The 20,913-nt window shown below is 41.7% G+C and overlaps 1 protein-coding gene across 8 annotated transcripts in view; it reads left to right on the top strand.

The window, feature by feature from the left end:
- Positions 1-20,913, top strand: part of SDK1 (sidekick cell adhesion molecule 1) — a 596,711-nt gene that overhangs the window by 237,314 nt on the left and 338,484 nt on the right. The window lies entirely within an intron of this gene.

Below are 20,913 nucleotides of genomic sequence, written 5' to 3'. Positions count from 1 at the left end.
GCTGATGCTATTAGTATTTTTCTATGACGACTTCTTAACTGAAGTGATGACCACATCACACACACCCAGCGCATACATTCAATATCACTCACTTGAAGCATCTAGATGTGGCTTTTATCATAATTCGTGCCCTAAAGGAAGCATTTGCAATGTGTTGTGGGTTTTCCATGGGAAAGGAACAGGGCAAGGGGAAAATCACTCAGATCCATGCGTGGAAAGTGTGGGTCAAGCAGAAAACCCCTTGGACCTGTGCTTCCTTGTCATGGGGCAAGCGGAAGTATGGCCCTAATATGCTGATGATTGAGGAAGCTACTGCACTATGGTATACCTGCCTCCTAGCAGATCCTTGGGTCCTTTAAACCAGTGCAGTTTCATTTTAAACCTTACCTACAGGAGACATAGATAGTGGGTCTGTGTGATTAGAGGTTTGTGCAAACTATGGCTCAGATAATGAGATAATGGGCATCCTGCTGTATGATCTGAATTAGAACATGTGAAGGTGCGAAAGCCAAAAAATTACTAGGCAGGGAATCATCCTTGATATATTCACAGATTCCAAAAGATGATGGATTGAAACAGGCATTTTGTTCCAGTTTTATGTTGTTCAGATGTTGTGAAGCAAGTAAGGCAAAATGAAATTGGTTTCCTTATTAATGGGTTAATATACGGTAGGTTTTAAAAGGTGTGTTACAGTGTTCGTATAGTGGACACTTTTCTCCTCCATTTTTAAAAAGTACCTTGTACAAGTGAAACTATTCTCAGCAAAGATCACCAAAAGGAAAGGGTTGCATTAAACAGTTTGTATCGCAAAAGAAAAAGAATAGCTTTGAAGGGGTGCTTTTAAATACCTGTTCTAAACAGAAGTCTGTTTATGTTTTCTCTTCATGAGTTACTGGTATTTTGCTGCTCTTGATTTCATACCATTTCAGATCAACTGCTTCTGTGGTTGGTTTATATCACACGAACATTCTGTATTTTTTATGCCCAGCATCTACTGTTAATTCTTTCTTTTTAGAAAAAAAAAATGATTAATACATATAATTTAAAAGGTGAAATGCTTGCTTTTTGGTGACCAAAGCATCTACTTACCTAATGTCTATTTTCTAAAAATGAATTGTTGAGCAGTCCAGTGATAATCAAGAGCAGTTAGTTAAATATGCAAGTGTTTTGCTAAAGAAACAACAGATTGAACTAGGCCTGCTGGTCAGCCGCATAAGAAATGCAGGGTTGCCATGGAAAAAACAATGCCAAGCAGAGCTTATTGGGACCTTGGGAGTGGCATAAGTGTCATGATCCAGCTGTTCTGTAAGATGGGCGTGAGGTGTAGACTTCTCCACACATTTTAGAATTGTCTATCTTCACGGATTCTATATAGCTATTTCTGGCTGATGTGCTTTTTAAATGGCATAGGATTTGCAAGCCATTCACATATTTTGGTTGCAGAACTGAAGTTAGTTTCATACTAACTTATGTAGCTGCTCCTATTACTGCTTATACCAACCTCCTCATGCCAAAAGGTTGCCATACGCAATCTCCCAGACATAGTTGGTAATCGGCCATCGGAAACAGTGTCCGGGCAGATATCGCTTAATTCTAGATAGATGGCAACCCATGTGAGCAGTGTCATTTTTGGCAATTTCCCTAAACAATAGCTCAAAAACTTCAATATAAAAGAAACCACAAGCCCACGTTTAGATGGCACAATAACCAAAACCATGACTATACTTCCAATGGTGCAGCAGCAGCAGAACAAGAGGGAGAACCAAGCAGGCATGACCTGCGTCTCGGTGAGCTTGAGTGTTCATGCTAAACCATGGTTTGGCTCAATGTTAGGGATGAACTAAGCTAAGGTCACATAATGAGGAGCCAAACCCAGAAAACCTTGCAGCTTTTGGCACAGACTTCTTCTCTTACATTACAAAATGGGTTTGATAATTACATTCCCCTCCACCTTGCTAAGTTGCCTGAAAAATCTTGAATAAAAGGTGCCGTGTCTCTCATTTTTTCCCCCCTGGCAGCAGAGGAAAAACAGCTATACTTAGAATTTAATGACATTCATTTATAAAGCAGGCTTTAATGGTCTGTATTACATAACCACTAATGCACTCTGCAGCTCATTTTCTGATCTTAATTAACATTTGGGAATAGTCAGTCTGTGGCCATGTGAATAAAACATTTGCAACACACCGTAGGCTACAAAGAATGGCATGGACATATAGCGAAGAAAACAAAATGAAGAGGGGGGAAATAAAAGTGGGATTTGAAGTCCACACAGGTGGTCTTTTGACTAATAGGGGTGAGGGTGGGGAGATAATGATTTAGAGAATAACAGGAGAAACTGAAATCTGAGGCCTTTTTTTGCCAATGAAAAGGTCATAATCTTGATAAGAACTGCTTTGATGATATTTGAGTAGTGGAGTGGCTGAAATGCTTTTAAGGTGTTAACCTATATATTTTTTTTAAGAAAACAATATAATGGTGTGTGCCTTGAGATTGAAACTGAGAAGAAAGGAAACAATAAATGTACTAAACTCAACAGACATGAATAAAGCTGAACAGGATTGCAACCAGGCAGGAATACTAGAATTGTAGAAGTGTAGAGTTGAAAGGGACCCTGAGGTTCATCTAGTCCAGCCCCCGGTGAAGCAGGAATCACAACTAAAAAATCCCTGGCTGATGGCCATCTAACCTCTGCTTTGGAAGCTCTAGTGAAGCAGAGTCCGCCCCACTGTTGACCAGCTCTTAACAGTGTGTTCATTTCAGTCCATTGAGCCTGCAAAGATGTGGGCTTTGTCCAGGAGGGGCAAGGAGGGTGGGGGAGAGAAGCAACAACATGATATTGTGGGCTTGTGTGCAGGAAGACAAGAACCCCCCCTCAAAAAAGCAGTAGAAAAATGAAGGCATGTGCAACTGTGGCGCAATGTAGTGGAAAGGGTCAGAAAGGGGTAGGTAAGAAGAAGAAAAAGTGAAACAGCAAAACAATGTGATGGACAGGATATACTGTGCGTTTTCAGGGACACCTCCTTGAAATAGTGCAGAGCAAGGTGTGGCCAGGATTCCAGTCAAAACCTGTGGTGGTACTAATCTGCACAGTGACAAGCAGAAGGAAACAAGGGATGAACAAAATAAATAATAATAATAATAATAATAATAATAATAATAATAATAATAATAAAAATAATAAAAATAATAAAAATAATAAAATTTTATTTATATTCCACCCTCCCCAGCCAAACCCTGGGCTCAGAGCGGCTAACAATATAGGCCCCCAGATGAATTTACAAGCCAGAAAAAAACAAGACTTGTCACCCAAATCACCCCGTAGGGGATGGACAACAAGAGCGTTGGCTCCTGGGGGCTGAGGCACTGTGCCCTCCCCCCAATCTTTTTTTTGAGGGGGCTGGACTTCCTCAATGTTCAGAGAGCCCTGTGTGCAATGTCACGTCATGTTGGGTCCCCTCAATCCTCAATCCTGGCCCCTCTGATGGACAATTATGTCTAGAGCAAAATTCAGAGCCTGATATGTATCTCTTAACCAATATACAGTATCCCAACTTTAGAAGTGTTAACAATGCGACATTATATCTCTGTGTATCTTCAAACACTTTGTGGAAAGACACAAGAAGTGTAGATTGAGTAAATGGCTGAAAAAGCAAGTTTGCAAAAGGTGAGCATTTGTAAGTGTTTTTGGAAGGTTGGAATCCTGTTGCAACACTAATCATCTGAAACTGCAATTCAGGTCTTTGCTTCTGGAATTCCTTGTTCAAGTTATGAAATATAGAGGTGCCTGTCACTTTAGTAGATGTATTAGTAAATTAGATATTCTCGAGCCCAATTCATAATGTTAGGAGATACAATGTGTTTTGCAGGCTTTGACGTCTTCCCTCCAAGCTTTCAGTGCCAGCTTTGAAAAACGCAAAATAAGATTGATGAAATTTTTAAAAACCTTGCCAGCCTGTGGTTCTGAAGAGTCAAAAGATAATAAAGCCAATTATTATTTAACGAAGATAAATCGTCCTCCCAAGCACTGCAAATGTAAAGGAAGGAACCCATTGTCCTGTTGATAAGATTAAAGTAGTGAGGGGGCTGAAATTTAATTCTTGGTTTGGTTATATTGTAATTAATTTGAAATATAAGGATGTCATGTTGGCCTAGCCAGTTTCCATTTGTAGTAACAAGCTGTTTTGTCCCAAGGCATCAGAGGTGCCCAGATTGCATTAAATAGCTCCTTCCTCAAATTTGTCTAGCGATTCAGTTGGCCTTATTTATAATATAAACTCTAGAAGGAGGTAATATTAAGGGTTCTATGGTGCTACATTTAAGTACCCAAAATAATATCCTACAACATTTGTGGTATTTCCCCTTTTATAGGGAAGTTTTTAATATTTGATGTTTTATTGTGTTATAAATATTTTGTTGGGAGCCACCTAGAGTGGCTGGGGCAACCCAGTCCAATGGGCAGCGTACAAATAATAAAATTGTTGTTATTATTCTGGTGCCAACTGCATTCCTATTCATCAGAAATTATACTTACCCAAACATTTTGAATGCCTCCACCATGTAATTCAAATAAATTAGTCTGAACCATTTATCAAATATATTTATATCCCTTCTCATAAAAAACCTTAATGGGGTGTGGTTAGTGCATGGAGGAAGCGAACCATGACCCTAATGTTGCCTTATGTCTGAGCCAGGGACTGCGGTTTGTTTTGTTCCAGCAAACTACAGCCAGTAGAACCAGAAGAGAAACCACGGGAGTAAACCAAACCCTAGTCCAGACCTAATGTTAAGCAAGAGGTGATGGTTCGCTTCCTCCCTCCCTCCATGAGTGGAGAGATTTTTTTCCTGTGCTGGGATTTGTGGTTTACCATGATTTGTGGCCACAGCCTAAAAAGTGGTGCCACACCAGAAAAGGCCCATTCTTCAGCCTCCCCATCCCAATCTCAATAAGCAAATGAACCTGAACCCCAGATGATCTCAGGGCACAAGGCAGATTCATGTGTTATCTATTGTTTTAACAGAATGTTTTACCACCCTTTGAAACACTCGCCTTTTAAGAACTAGTCCCAAGTTGCTGTCCTACTTTAGCAATCTCCCCTCTGCTCATTTACAATCCCCCCTCCCTCTGTACAGTCTTCCTTTCATCACCATTGTGAAGAGAAAGTTATTGTTTGGTGTTTTCAACTGAGGAAGTAAATCTTGCTAAACAATAATTTACCATCAAGGTGTGCTCAAAAGTGGAGGGAATGGCAGGTGAGGAGAAAGGATTTCACTTTGAGGTTTTAATGGGGAGGCAGACTCAGCAGATGTTGAGGCTACAGATGGAGTGTCTGAAACATATTGTTGCATTAATTTTTGATGGAGAATTCCAGCAGCTAAGATGTAGGGAGTGGGAAGAAAACAAAGCAAGGCAGGCCAGATTCTCCGTGGAACAGACTTTGCAATGCCAGGGTCAGGCTTAGACCAGCTGTATCATCCTGTCAAACTGCTTTTAGTTCATGCTGGGTTGCGGGGCTGCAGATTTTGCATTTGCTTAGCCTCCATGGATCAGATTGACAAAAATGAAATTAATGCTCCAATAAGATTGTTTTTTTCATGTGAAGAAAAGGTACATAAAAGTTGAGGGGGGAATTGGATTTCTCTGCTGTGACTCAACTTTATACAGCATTGGTTTGCTCAACAAATAGGATGGAAATCTAGCGCAGCCCCAAATCAGAGTGCTTTATGAGTTGTGCCATGTTTAAATCTGTCTTGGAAATAATGACATTTCATTTTGCTCACTTTCTTGATAACCTTTAAGATTTCTTCCTGTCAAGCAAAATTCCGGGGGAAATTCTGCATTGACTTGTTCTCTCCACTTCTCTTGTCATGTAGACGAATATCTGCTGTATGCTCCAGCAATCATTCAATATTCTTTTGTCACCCAGAAAGCTAATTTCAAGCAGCTGCACAAGTGTTTAGGAACTGAGCTAGATCTATATGGATACTATTGCTAGAAATGCTATCCATAATTCGCTGCCATATTGAAATTTCCCTTGCCACCAAGATCTTGTTGTTTTTCCCCAGTTCCAAAGGGGAACTGGCATTCCTGCCAGGCATGGATGTATTTGGGCTGACTGCCTCCATGCAAAACATTACATACAGTTTGCCATCCATGTATGATGTGTTGAACAATCGTGGACACTATTGTTGTATCTCTGTTTTGCAGAATAACATTTACAAATCCCTCCTATATGGAGGCCAGGGCTGCTGGAGTGGAATCTTTCCAGCATTTTTTACCTTCTGCTGACAAGTTGATTGCCTATTTTTGTGAATTAGTACATGCCTGGAAGAGTACAGTTTGCTTTCAATACCCTACAATGCTTTGTCAGCTGGTTATTGATACTATCTGACGTTGTTAGGCTATAAAGTCCTATACAACTTAGGGCCAGGCTATCTGAAGGACCATAATTCCCTATACAAACCTGCTTGGGCTCTGAGATCTTCAGCAGAGATCTTCTCTTGGTCCTCCCCTACCAGGCACGCTTGGTGGGGATGCAGAATAAGGCCTTCTCAGTGGCTGCTCCCAGACTGGTTCCCTCTTTGTTATCCTTCTGGCAGTAGGTGAAAACTGTTCTCATATTCCCAGTTCAGGTCAGCAGGATGGGTTGACAGAACCACCCCTTGATTGAAGGCAGGCAGCAACCTTGTGGGAGGTAGTTCTGCAGTTCTGCTCCTGCCTTCCGGTCAAAGTGCAGCCAGTTGCCACAAGCTCCCTCTGATCTTTCAGGCTTTTACCTTTTAAAGAATATTTTATCTTGTATTTCTAAAGTAGTTTGCTCAATACTTCTTCTTAGACTTTTATTTAATCATTAAGTTTAAAGCTTTCTGCAGCTTATTTCCTTGTTATAGGAGTGTGCTCCCCTACCTACCCACTTCCCATTTTCTCTGCTGTTCTTTAAAAAGGAATCTTAATATTTTCATCATTTCCCTCCCACTGTAAGTGGTTGGCCAAGGGAGAAAAGGGAATTTCTCCATTACAACAGCAGCTGTAGTGAAGGAGGAATGCAAGGGGAAGCCTGGAGAGACATGCAAGCTACGTCTTTTGGCGCGAAAGCCATTTCTTCCCTTCTGCAAAAAGGAAACCTCTTCATTGAGCTTTTTAGAGCCATTTCTCCAGAAGGAAAGCCTTACATCTTCACTTAAGAGCAGATTGCATCCACCCCACTCATATATCGATTGGGTGTGCTATATTCCCCTGCTACCCATTCCGATTCAGCATTTGGGATTTCTTTTTAAAATATTATTCATTTAAATAATAATCAGTCTGGAGAGGCTAGGAGGGCTAAATAACTGGGGGGAAACAGACCACTACCCCCTCCTCTGAAGCAGATCCCAACTGGGAAAAGGAAAAGAGGCAAGCAAAAGGCTTTAAACACATTTTCTACTTTCCAATAGCCGCTCTGAATCATCAGATGAGGAAGAATCCTCTCCTCCAGCTACTAATATGGACCAGGGCTCTTCTGGGGTCCTCCCCCTCCAGCTATTATGAATACCTGTCTGAGGATGTGCTTAATCAAATCAAGCAGGCCCTCCTCCATCAGCTTACAGCTGAATTTCTGCCTGTTTTAAAAGCCTCTTCATCATCTCAGACAAGACCTGCCAGCAAGAAAGCACAGACAGTGCCTAAAAGCCCCTCTCTCAACTCTGGGCAACCTAACATACATTCCATGGAATCTGCTTCAGCCAGACTGCAGTCTACAACCAGAACCCAGTGTCTCAATCCCTTTGGGATGTAAAAGGATCTTAATCTAGTAACCCAAGACTGAGCACAATCCCAACAGTCTTGACTTCTCTGATCCTTTTGCTTTCATGGATCAAGATGAAGATGAATGGAGTGACAACCCACTAACTCCCCAACAACCCTCCCACTGGCTGTTTCAGGATTCTCATTACATTCCTTTCCTGGGTAAAGCCTTCGCTACCTTAGAGCTTAATGATCCCCCTGCAGAGCCATCTCCAATTCCATCTAAAGCTAAAGTGCTAAAGGAACCACAACATTCTGTGCTGGACGTTCCAGTTCCAGCCCTGCTCAAAAAAGTTACCAGGGCGTAATGAGACTTACCCCTCCAATATAAAAAAGTGATGGTGCTCGCTAATAAGCTATACTACCTAGACTCTGATTTCATGGACTCCCTTAAACTGCCCAGTGTGGATCCACTTTTTTTCACTGTAGTTTCCAAGGCTCTACTTCCAAGGGAAGGAGACTCCCAGCTGAAGGATCCCAATGAACACTGCCTTGACTATGTCATCCACAGGGCACAGGAAGCCAATGCCTTGGCCATCTGAGCAGCTTGCACAGCTTCAGTGTTTGCTTGTGCATCTTCAATGTGAGTGGATGGCCTCTTTGACAACCCTACTCAGGATATGAGTCACCCCGCTAAACCATACTGAATCTACACAGTTCAGCAACATTCATAGTAGATGCTATGATGAATATACATCTTGTGCCCCGTACCTGATGTAGTGGCCAGACACTCTATGGTTTTGACACTGGGAAGCAGATGCACAGTCCTGTGTTAACTTTTGCATTGCCCCCTATGTGGCTGGAGAAGAAGCTCTGAAAGATATTCTAGTTAAATACAGAAATAAATGCAAGATACTGATCATTCATAAGAGAGATGACAAGAAACCGAACAGGAAATATTCAGCACATTCCTACAAAAATCATTTCAGAACTTTTGGAAACAGGGCTCAACAAACCATGGAACAGACCCCCCTACCCTCCTAGAAGTCAAGAAATCACAAAATTCTCCCCCAATCAGAACAAAATTGGCTGCTAACAGCAGCAATGACACTGCCTCACTTCCAGTGTGAGGAAGGCTCCAGCCTTCTACCCAAAATGGACTGCCACAACCTCAGCAAATGGGTGCTGAACACCATTCTCAATGGGTGCATTTGTACTTGCCCAAAATGTAGTTTTTCTATTGCTGGGGAAATGTCAGCAGGCTCCACCCTAGCTAGCCGAGTGCAGGAATGTTTTCTTGCACATAGTTACTTCTCAAGTGTTTAGTTAGTTACAGTCCTGCTTGGGAGGTAGGATACATCCTGCACCTGCCAGGACCTTCCCAGGCTTATCTTCCTTGGGTTCTGCCTCCCAGGTCACTAGATTCCTCACCAGTGCCATCTGTCAGCCACTCCTCACCTGTGGTCTGGCCTGGCTCCTCCCTCCCTCACTCCATCTGTATCTAAGACCTACGACACAAAGCAACAAATACTTGGATCCAAATATGCTGTTCTGCATGCAGAAGGCATCTCTTATTCATGGGAGCTCTGTTTAACACCAGACACTAGAACACACTGTTCCCTGTTCTCACGCAGGATAGTTAAACAAGATCCAAAGGTGTTCTTCCACCCATGCAACCTCCTGTGGAAGCCAAAGCAGCAGAACTGCTGTAGAATTCACTTGATAGTGTTGCATAAACTCTTGTGCAAATGTTTTCAGACCAGCACTTGCAGCTGTATCCAACCCATTAATATTTCATCTTACTGAAACAAAAGTTGTTTTGAGGTATTTTGTAATATAGCCTTTCTAAATTTAACTTTTAAAAAATCACTTTATAACCTGTGCTGCATTTATATTTGATCTCTCTCTCTCTCTCTCTCTCTCTCTCTCTCTCTCTCTCTCTCTCACACACACACACACACACACGCACACACTATATTTTAGAATCCAATAGCAATTTCATCCTACCTCCTTTATTTATTTCTGACACAAGCAATTAATCTTTCTCTGTCTCTAATCAGTTTTGATGTTACATTCATTGGAGTGATTTGTTTCCTATCTTTGTTGTGCACTGGAATTGATATGTGATGATAAGAGCTTCTTAGAGGACAAAAACAAGGAAAATATAAAATTGAATTTACCTTACAATCATTATATAAAATGTGACATACATCAATTATGCATGCCAACCAGGGAAATGTAGCCTTGAACAAACTGCTGATTTGCCATTAGATGATACCTGAAAAACTTTTTTCCATACAAGTATTTTGGTTTATTTGCTTTTCTCTGGACCTTTTACTATACTAAGTGTGGGAAGAAGCACTGGGGGGATTAGCTAATGATAAGAGAGCAGTTATTAATAGGAAAGAATAAGCTAGTGTTAAAACCTGGATGCATATAAGCAAATGAGCACAACTGTTTTTAAATGTGACATTTCTTCTTCCTAGGAATGTTATTTCACCATGTTATCTCCCATAGAATATTGTTTTCCTTTAATCTGATGCTTTGAGTCCCATTAATTGAAGATTGCCTTCAGCAACTGTGATATTTCCCTCTTTGTCAATCCTGTAGATGGTATTTATTTCAGATATTCACTCACCCCCCCCCCACATTTATACAGTTTAAAATTGGTTACATTAAAAATCGTAATCTCCCCCCTCCATACATGGACATATGAGAATATTCGCAGTATCTTCAGAAACTAATTTTACAAATTATTTTTATTGCTGCTGTTGCTTTATAGTTTCTTTATTAATAACGAACAACAGCCCAGTGATGCCAAGAGTCTGGTAGTGGCTAAATGGGGTACATGGGAAACTGGGGGTGGTGATATTGCAATAGCACCATTTTTTAAAAAAAAAATAGGAAAGTCCTAAGTAGGACTTTTTCCAAGTCTTGTTTATTTTAAAGGAATTGCTTTTGAGTTTAACATGCCCAAGCAGCCAATTGTGTTTTATTCACTTGGGTAGTGTGAAATAATTTGGACAAGGATAAAAGTATTTAAACAAATATAGCCCAGGACACCGCCCCCCTATCTTGCCAAAGGCAAGGTGGTTCTTTTAAAATGAGATTCAGAAGCAATACAAAATGCACGAGTGAGTGAGAAGGTTAAAGATTTTATTCAAAAACAGCAAGCAACGTATACATACCAAGCAAGCACTTCAGCCTGCCACTTGGAAGCCCTCAAGAAACAGCAGAGCGACTCCCCCAGGTAGCCTCAGTTTGCACGGCCCTGCAGCCAATCAGTCCATGCATGAGCTTCAAAGAAACTCTGCCCAAACAGTCCAATTTTATAGATAGCGTGTGTGGCTTCCAAGACTGCTATGTGCAGATCATGCGTTAGCCACTCCCTCCCAATGCCTCACTTTCTCAAAACAGTGTCCAACATCAAAGAAGTGCCCAGCACTATCCTCCACAACTGATTATGGCAACTGTGTACGTGTGGCCTAACGTTCTCAGTGTTGGCTTTTTGCAGTATAGTAACGCTGCAGAGAGCTTGCTGGGGAGATCATGCATTAAAAAGAAAGGACTCAAAAATAACTTAAAGGTTTTAATAAGAAAAACAAAAACTCCATTAACACTAAATATATTCAACAAACCAGACCCAACCACCAACCCATCCCCCAGGGTAATGGGAGAGCTAGATGCTGCTCCTTATATACTCTACCCAAATGCTGACACACCTTAATCAAATACAACTCAGCAGCACCTGCTATGTTACACAGCTGTAAAGCTGGGTCTCGTTACCTTGCTCTGGCCCTTGCTCTGGCCCCTTAAAGACATACACATGGAGTGGAACAATGATGAACCTTTACATTTAAAGAAACTATTCAACATTTCCCCTGCGGTTCATCATTGTGGAACAAAAACATAAAGCATACTTTGTACATGTTTTTCATGTGTAACCTTTGTCAATACTTTATGTAAACTGCAACCTATAATGTTTAGTATGTTTAAGGTACATTACCACTTTCTTAAGAGCAGAGAAACATTGCATAGTGGGCTTTTCCACACTGTGAAGCATCTTTTAACAAAAGCTTAACTGCTTCATATTTTACACTTGGTGAATAACACAAATCATAATCTCCTGGAATTTGTTGAAAACCTCTAGCAACTAGTCTTGCCTTGTACCTTACAACTTCATTTTTGTCATTCATTTTAACTCTATAAACCCATTTTGAATCAATAAGTCTCATATCTGGGGTTTGTGGTACAAGAGACCAAGTGTTATGCTCTTTTAAAGAAGCTATCTCAGAGTTCATAGCTTTATACCAATTTACAGCTTGGTGCTTAGGTAAATTCTGAACATCATTGTAGCTTTTTGGCTCAAAAACCGCCTTATTGGCATACACAGTATTAAAGTGTTCATCTGCAAAACGTTGTGGCTTCTGCCTCTTTCTATCTGAACGTCTCAGTCCGGAAGGAGAGTCAGACTCCTCAGACTTAATGGGACTCAATGAACTACTAGTTTCAGGTTGTAAATCATCATTGTCAGACTGAAGAGGTGCCTGTAGGCTAAGCTCACGGTCAGAAAACTCAAGAGAATCTAACCTCCCCTCAGATGCCTGTGACTTTAAATCATCAAACAAATTATCAGATTCAACAGGCTTTTTGTCTTTTTCTATTAATTCAGAATCACCATTTCCTCCTCCTGCTGCTGCTGCTTCCTCTTCTTCCTCAGTATCATTTATACCATCAGTATCTTGGAAAACAGCAACCCCATTCCAATTTACAGTTTGTATCATGCTTCTGGTAATATGAAATTTGCCAGTTGCTGGTATGTAAATTCTGTACGCCCCCTGCTGGTAGCCCATTAATTTTCCCTGGACACTACGCTCACCCAATTTCTGCTTAGCAGGATAATGCATAATTACATCTGAACCCCAAATACGTAGGTATTTCAGATTAGGGCGTTTTTTAAACAGCTTCTCATAGGGGGTGACATCTAAACCAGAATGATTACTGTGATTTCTAACATAACAAAAGGCATGGAGCGCTTCAGCCCAAAAGTCTTTGGGCAGATTAGCATCGTGCAGATAAGTTTTAACCCCTGCCTGCAGGTCACGCTGCACAACTTCAACAAGCCCATTTTGCCAGGGACTTCGGGGGCAAGATAACTCATGAGTAGTCCCCTGCGCTTCCAGGAATTTCTCAAAATCTTCAGAAACAAATTCCCCGCCCCGGTCAGAAAACAGGTTCTTAATAGGTTTGTTAAAGTGCGTTTTTACCCAGTTGCAAAAAACCTTGTACTTCTCAAATGCTTGGGACTTCTCAGCTATTGCATAAGTCCAACAATATCTACTATACTGGTCTATCAGGGTAAGCCAGTACTTAGAACCTCCTAATGATGGTGGGAGTGGCCCAACTAAATCACAATGTACACGCTCAAATGGCTCAGTTACTTTCCTATCTGAGCACCTACTCTTGCGTGCAACCTTAATCTTATTCTTGCAACAGGATAGACATTGCATAAAGAATTTACATGGTTTTAAGTTGAGGCCATTGACAATATTCTTTGTCTTAATTACATCAGCAAAATTCAGGTGTCCCAGAATTCTGTGCGCCACGTGGATACACCCAGAATGTGGTCTTACATTCCTCAACCCCTGGCTTGACTGTGCTGCTCTGCAATTTATAGACGATTGGGAGTAGGTGCGAAAATACAGTCTATATAAACCATCAGATTCCCGGGCATACAATAGACGTTTGTTCCCCTCGAAAAACTCACACATAGACTTTAAGAAACGCACAGTTATGCCTTGACGGGCAAAGCACCTTACTGACAATAAATTGTCCACTGACGGGCAGTAAATGCAGTTCGCTATTGTAATGTTTAAAGAGTCAAGTTTAACAGTACCCCTGCCAAGCGACTGCAGGACTTGTGAATTGGCTAAATGTACATTACCAATTTCCTCTTCGAAAGAAATAAACAAGCTTCGATTGTTGCAGACGTGCTGGGATGCACCTGAGTCGACAATAAAAGAATTCCACTTGGCACCTTTAATTCTTTTATGATCTGTAGTCCGAGCGTGAAAAGCTCGCGGCTCGTTTCTGTCCCTACTATACGATGCCGGCTGCTGGGCTGACGACCGTGATTGACGAACAGAAACAGGCTTGGGAGTACTTTGCTTTCTTTTGGATCTGCAGTCCCTTGCAAAATGTCCTTGCTTATTGCAGAACCAACGACGCTTTGCAGCTTTAAATGCAGTTGTATCACCACAGGTTTGCATATGGCATTCCTCATTCTTTCTGGAAACAGGAGTGCTTATGGCACAAGCCTCCCTTCTATCCAACTCGCCCATTAATCTTGCCGTTACCCCTTCCACAGTTAATTGTGCTGGTGGAACGGCAGATATCTGGCTAGCTATACCATCAAAGTCCTCATTAAGGGAACAAAGGATGATAAAAACATACTGAATATCAGGTATCTCCATGTCCCTTCGAATTAACTCGCCACGTATTGCCTCCAGACGTCTCAAGTGTGCTGCCAAATCTCCACCAGGCTGCAATTTCGTCTGGTACAACTGCTTGAAAAACGTCAATGCAGACGCTGACTCCTTTCTAACATGCACTGCTGCAAGACTGTCCCACATTTCTTTGGCAGTTTTCTTATTTCTTATATAGACTACTTGCTGGTCGCTGACTGCCAAATTAATTATCGCCCTGGCTTTTGCATCTCCTTTCGACCAAGCATTAGTTACAGGGTCAGGAGGGTCATCAGTTACATAGGTCCATACTTCTCTAGAGGTCAAAAGCGCCTCCACCCGAAAAGACCATAAACTATAGTTCTCATCTGTTAGCTGTGGGAAGACCAGAGCCTTCTCAGCTTCAGGAACCCGGTCAACCATTCTGGAACTCTTCCAGACCCACAAAAACTACGCTAACAGGAGAAGGAGTTTTCAAACCTTTCTCAGAGTCCAAAAATATGCAGTCATCCACTCAGCAGCTGGGCCCATAACCAAAGATGTTGGCTTTTTGCAGTATAGTAACGCTGCAGAGAGCTTGCTGGGGAGATCATGCATTAAAAAGAAAGGACTCAAAAATAACTTAAAGGTTTTAATAAGAAAAACAAAAACTCCATTAACACTAAATATATTCAACAAACCAGACCCAACCACCAACCCATCCCCCAGGGTAATGGGAGAGCTAGATGCTGCTCCTTATATACTCTACCCAAATGCTGACACACCTTAATCAAATACAACTCAGCAGCACCTGCTATGTTACACAGCTGTAAAGCTGGGTCTCGTTACCTTGCTCTGGCCCTTGCTCTGGCCCCTTAAAGACATACACATGGAGTGGAACAATGATGAACCTTTACATTTAAAGAAACTATTCAACACTCAGGACATTGAGAACTGTTATCACACCATTAGAAAACCTAGTAAGAGTGGGGAGGTGGAAGGAACAGAGGCAGGAAAGGTAACTGTGTCAGATCACTAACTCCTCAATACATTTTGTCTTCCGGATGCATTTCCCATACAACCCCTCTGCTCAGCATCAGCCCAGCAACAGTAAGCCAACCTTGCTTTTTCTGCTGCCCCTAGAGGCCCCCTTCCCAAATTGCAGGTGAGACTGATCAGCATTTCTTGCTGTGATTGCTTAGCAACAGTCATTAAGTGATTAATCAGAGAATTAGAGAATTGTAGAGCTGGAAGGGACCCTGTGTGTCAACTAGTCCAACTCCTTGCAATGCAGGAATCTCAACTAGATCATCGCTGATAGGTGGCCATCCAACCTTTACTTAAAAGCATCCAGTAAGAGTCTACACCAGGGACACAGGTGGTGCTGTGGGTTAAACCACAGAGTCTAGGACTTGCCGATCAGAAGGTCAGCGGTTCGAATCCCTGCGACGGGGTGAGCTCCCATTGCTCGGTCCCTGCTCCTGCCAACCTAGCAGTTCCAAAGCATGTCAAAGTGCAAGTAGATAAATAGGTACCGCTCTGGCGGGAAGATAAACGCCGTTTCCGTGCGCTGCTCTGGTTCGCCAGAAGCGGCTTAGTCATGCTGGCCACATGACCCGGAAGCTGGACGCTGGCTCCCTCGGCCAATAAAGCGAGATGAGTGCCGCAACCGCAGAGTCAGCCACAACTGGACCTAATGGTCAGGGGTCCCTTTACCTTTACCTAAGAGTCCACAACCTCCCAAGGAAGTCTGTTCCACAGCTGAACAGCTCTTACTGTCAGAAAGTTCTTCCTGATATTTAGTTGGAATCTCCTTTCTTGTAACTTGACACCATTGGTTTGAGTCCTACCCTCCAGAGCAGGAGAAAGGAAGCTTGCTCCGTCCACCATTTGACAGTCCTTGAGATATTTGGAGATGGCTTTCATATCTCCTCTGAGTTTTCTCTTTCCCAGGCTAAACATACCCAGCTACTTCAGCCGTTCCTCATAAGGCTTCCTTTCCAGACCCTTGATCATCTTGGTTAAGCCTCTTTGGCAATAGCGCTGCCTGGCGAGTGCTGAAACCTTAGAGTTATCTCCATGGTTTGTGCTCTAATTTTCTTCAGGAATGTCTGGTTGACTTTTTATTTTTAATGAAAGCTAAGCATCTGGGGGCCCTGCTGGCTCAGTGGCCATTACATGTGTAGTCCCTGTTTCCCACAGTTGGTAGCTGTGTGTGCAGTTCCCCACGATGTGCATCTGTGACCGCAGTTTTTCCTGGATGACGAAAGAGAAAACTTTATTCAAGAGGGGGAAGTGAGCCTCAGCACATGCCTTGCTTCGTATAGGCTTCTTTCTGCTAACTAGAAACATTTATTTCAATGAAAACTGACATTTGTGGATGGAGAAAGCAGGATTATAAAATAACTTCAGCTCTGATGAGGCTCTTAATAAAATGACTGCAGTTGCTAGCATAGTTACAAGGCCAAAGTTAAAAGTTAGAAATTCCCAGATAATGGATGGTATTTATTCTATTATTGAAGTAGAAATTTCATTAGCGCTCAGTAGTAATGTCCCGCGGTGAGCATTTCCTCGGGTTGTTAGATGCCTGACCACAAATAACCCATAACCCTTTGGGATGCCAGTTTACCCCAACACAGAAAGCCCACCCAAGCAGCAAATGCAACTAAAATTATTTTAAGTCCACATCATGAGGCAGCCTAATTAGACTTACTCTCAAAATCATTTGTCAACTATTGTTTCCTCAGTAAAGCAAACACACATTTTGCTTCCCTTTATACCACTCTAAAACTGCACGGCCATGGAAAGTACATGAACTCTATTACTTGTTACAAAGATTTCTTTAAACCCCCCCCCCCCCCAAATCACCAGTATTGTTATGCCAATAATATTTTTAGTGATGGGCTTACTGAATGCAACATTAATTCTAGAGTTAACCTAGTCATAAAAGTTGCATTTTTCTTGTGATTGTTTCATTTACCTTTTTTAAAGTGAATATTTTATGGCAGGACTACTAGGGTCTACTGTGTGATATCAGATGGGAAAATTCAGTCTCCTGGTATTTGTATCAACATATTACTACCAAAAGCACCACACTACAAAGTTCTTCTACTTGGGCTGCATTTAAGTGATCAGACCGGGCAAGAGCACTACTAAATTATTATGGTTTGCTTAGGTTAGATCAGGTTTTTTGAGTTTGTCTATCACTTATCACTAAAAAAAAGTCCCAACAAAGTAAAAACAACACCACAAACCAAATAATAAGACCACAAGCATTGTTAAAAGCAAATTTAACAATAGAATCACATAAAAAATACATAACTATTTGGATATTTACTGATGGCAGCAAGACTGACCATCATGTCTTTTTAGAAACTTTTGGAAAAGGCCGCAGTAGAGATTTGGTATGGGAAAGTGTGGTTTCTGTTTAACTTGGAAAAACTAATGCAAAAAGTTCATTTTCACAGATGACCGTCAAAACAGGACATGTGTTATTTGGTTCGGTTTGATCTTAATAAATACAGTAATGGAGTAGCAGAGGCACTAAAAAAAACTGGCAAGATTCCACGTTTGTGGAATTCTTAACTTTAAAAAGACAGGATATCTGAGTCTAGCAGGATGGTAACTTTGGAACTCTATGCTGCACCATCATCAGCCTGTAAAAAGACAGATTCATTAGGCTAAGCAATGGTCAGTGTTTCCCCTTGCTTTAACTTACCTTTGCTATAATCTTTGTGTTTCCTGTGTCATTGTTATGATTTGCATAACTATCCTTTTCAAAAAAACTTAATAAGAATTGCATTTTTTGAAAATATTAGTTGTGCTATCCAAATGCCCAGGAAAACAAAAAAATGTCATTCCTGGCCTCTATCTGATGATTCCACCAACAGGCTCCTACCAAGGTCTATTCTTTTGTTGCCACCTTTCTGACCTCCCTTGGAGGTCCCTTAGAAGTGGTATACAAAGAAGGGCTTCATGTAATGATCTCAGGGCTCAGGCAAAGGTGGCCTTTTAGGTATAGGGGTCTTGAAGCCTTAAAGATAAAAACCAGCACTTTGAATTGGTCTGGGAAAGAAATGGACAGTCATTGTAATGGGACTGGAACTGGTGTTATGCATTCAAGTTTTCTTGTTCCAGATAACAAGCTAGCAACTGTGATCTGTGCTAGCCATGGTTTACAAATCATCTTCATAGGCAGCGCCAAGTACAATGCATTTCAGTAGTCTAACCTGGAGGTTTCCAGAGTTTAGGCAACTGATATCAGGCTATCCACATCCAGAAGTTGGGTTTCTGTATGCAAGTGGACTTCTTGCAGGGCTGAGCCCTCAGTAATAATTATATACATAATGTCAAAAGATGACTTGCTCGGTGTGTGAAACTGGATTGATATCCCGTGTTTTATCCACTATTAACCACTGTAAAGCAAATTTGCGGGGTGGGAAGTGTTTGCATTACCAGCTAAACTTGTCACTTACTTGTTCTTTACATTCTCATTATTTCTTAACAAAGAAGCTCTTCGCAAAACTACAAGGAGGAACTATTTTATGTAAGCTAAATTTTTCATAAAAAGGGATATATGACAAGTAGCTGAGACAGTCATTTTTCAACTATAAACACACATACGTAGTTTTACTTTTGGCAAATGTTGAAGCATTTTGAACAGTGGAGGAGATGCAGTGTTAGTAAGTTTGCCTCTTAAAGCTTGCCTTTTGTTTTTCCCAGGCGTATATAACGGCTAAAGGGGTGCAATGCCATCCTTATGGAAATTGTTAGCAAACTCCCCCTTGATTACTAATCAATGCAGCAGCAAGTAAAAGCCTTTTGTGTATAGAAAAAAAATTCCATCATTTTGTCACCTGTTGCCCCACATGTTGTTTGACTACATCTTCCATCACCCACAGCCAGCAAGGGATGATAGTAGATTCACAGAATTGTAGAGTTGGAAAGGAATCTCAGCTAAAGCATCACTGACAGATGGCTGTCCAACCTCTGCTTAGGAAGGAGAGTCCACTACCTTGCACATCCCCACTTCCGCTGCCAAGAGGGAGGTGTTCTGGTGCATGGCATTGCCTCTCATCTTCCACACCCCTCGGCATACAAGCTGAGTGACAACACTTTGAGAAGTGTCCCGGCTTCTGTGAAGTTCGGCAAGAACCAGAGCGTTCCTGTGACCATGCTTCGAGGAGCACCCTGCTTCCCACTGAGTTTGACGAGAACTGGGGTGCAGTGGCGGAAGTGGTGGTGGTGGGAGGAGGCAGCGGTAATTCCTGTTCTGCCTCAGGTGGCCAAATTAGATGGGCTACCCCTGCTCCTCAGATTTGCTTTGACTTTTACTTCATCCAAAATGATTTTGCAGATCACTCTACAAATAATAGACTTGCTTCCAGAATTTGGTGCTTCCAGGATTTTAACACCAACCAGAGTTAATGAGCAGTGTAAATTAGGAATGGTGAACCTGCAGCCCTCCAGATGTTGTTAGACTCCCAAACTTCTATTAGCTCGTGCCACATAGCTAACAGTCAAGGATGATGGGATTTGTAGTTTAGCAACATCTGCAAGGCCACAGGTTTCCCATCCCTGGTATAAGTTCTGAATTTCCAAACGCTCTGACTCTGGCAGCAGCTCTCCCTTGACATAGCAGATTTATCCCAGTTATCAGTGTGTGAGTGACAGTCCAGCAGCTACTGCTGGAGGTAATTTGTAGAGAGTGATTAAAATTGCAGATAATCTTTTTCAGGTGATTGGAGACATTAAACCGAGTCTTTAAAAGATAGCTGAAAGGATATGTGAAAGAGACAAAAAGAATATACTATACCCTAAATGTAACAGAACACTGAATTTTTGAGTCAATGTCAAACATGCTTCTCTCTGCTCCCAGTTCTGCAAATAATGGATAAAGCAGCTTCTCCATTGTGTACCTTTTTATGGGACCTAAGGAGGCAATCAAAACCCTATTGGGGTGGAGGGGAGTTTTAATGGAGCAAAGTTGTCCCTCTACCCAGCCCTACCACTCTGCCAGCCTCTATCCACAGAGCCAGCATCTTTCCTTTGACAGAGAGCTCCTGAGTTCACCTGCTGAACATGTGGATGGGATCTGTGCTGGTTGCAGCCCATGCAAAGCCCCCAAATAGGGCCCACTTGACAGCACTGGGCCTGATGGAAGCCCAGTCGCTGCACCAGGCAGGAACAGAGCTTTGTCCGGCTGGGATTTGGATTGCGGTGTAAATGAGGTGCTTGTCGCCCTGTTGCCGCCATTCAGGATTGTGACTGAAACTGGAGACAGATTCTCTTAAGACCTGAGAGAGACTGCAGTAAAACTGTTACATTTGTATGTATACTGTTTCGTACGTGTCTTGGACTGCATATGCATCAAACCTGACTTTCTTTTTATCTCATGGGAGTCTGAATAACCTGGGCAAAGAATCTATAAATATTGATAGTGATATAGATCTCTTAAACTGATTATCCCACATAAAAATGAATAAAATGGTTGACTTTTAGATCTGTCTGGCACTCTTTTTAATGAGTCATAAATGCTAATTTTGTCAGGTGGGTCCAACAATTCCCCTATAATATTCACTTTCATGAATTTTTGACCACATCACTTTCATTGAACTTCAGAAGATAGGTGACTGTAAATTTCTATTGATTTTACTGTTTTATCTTTCTGTAAACTGCTTTGAGGTGTTTTTGTTTTTATATTTATTTATTCATTACAACCAAGCAGTGTATAAATTTTATGAA

This window comes from Podarcis liolepis (assembly GCF_965112155.1).
Source record: "Podarcis liolepis genome assembly, chromosome: 14".
NCBI lineage: Eukaryota > Metazoa > Chordata > Lepidosauria > Squamata > Lacertidae > Podarcis > Podarcis liolepis.
This window is presented reverse-complemented; position numbering and strand designations above follow the sequence as displayed.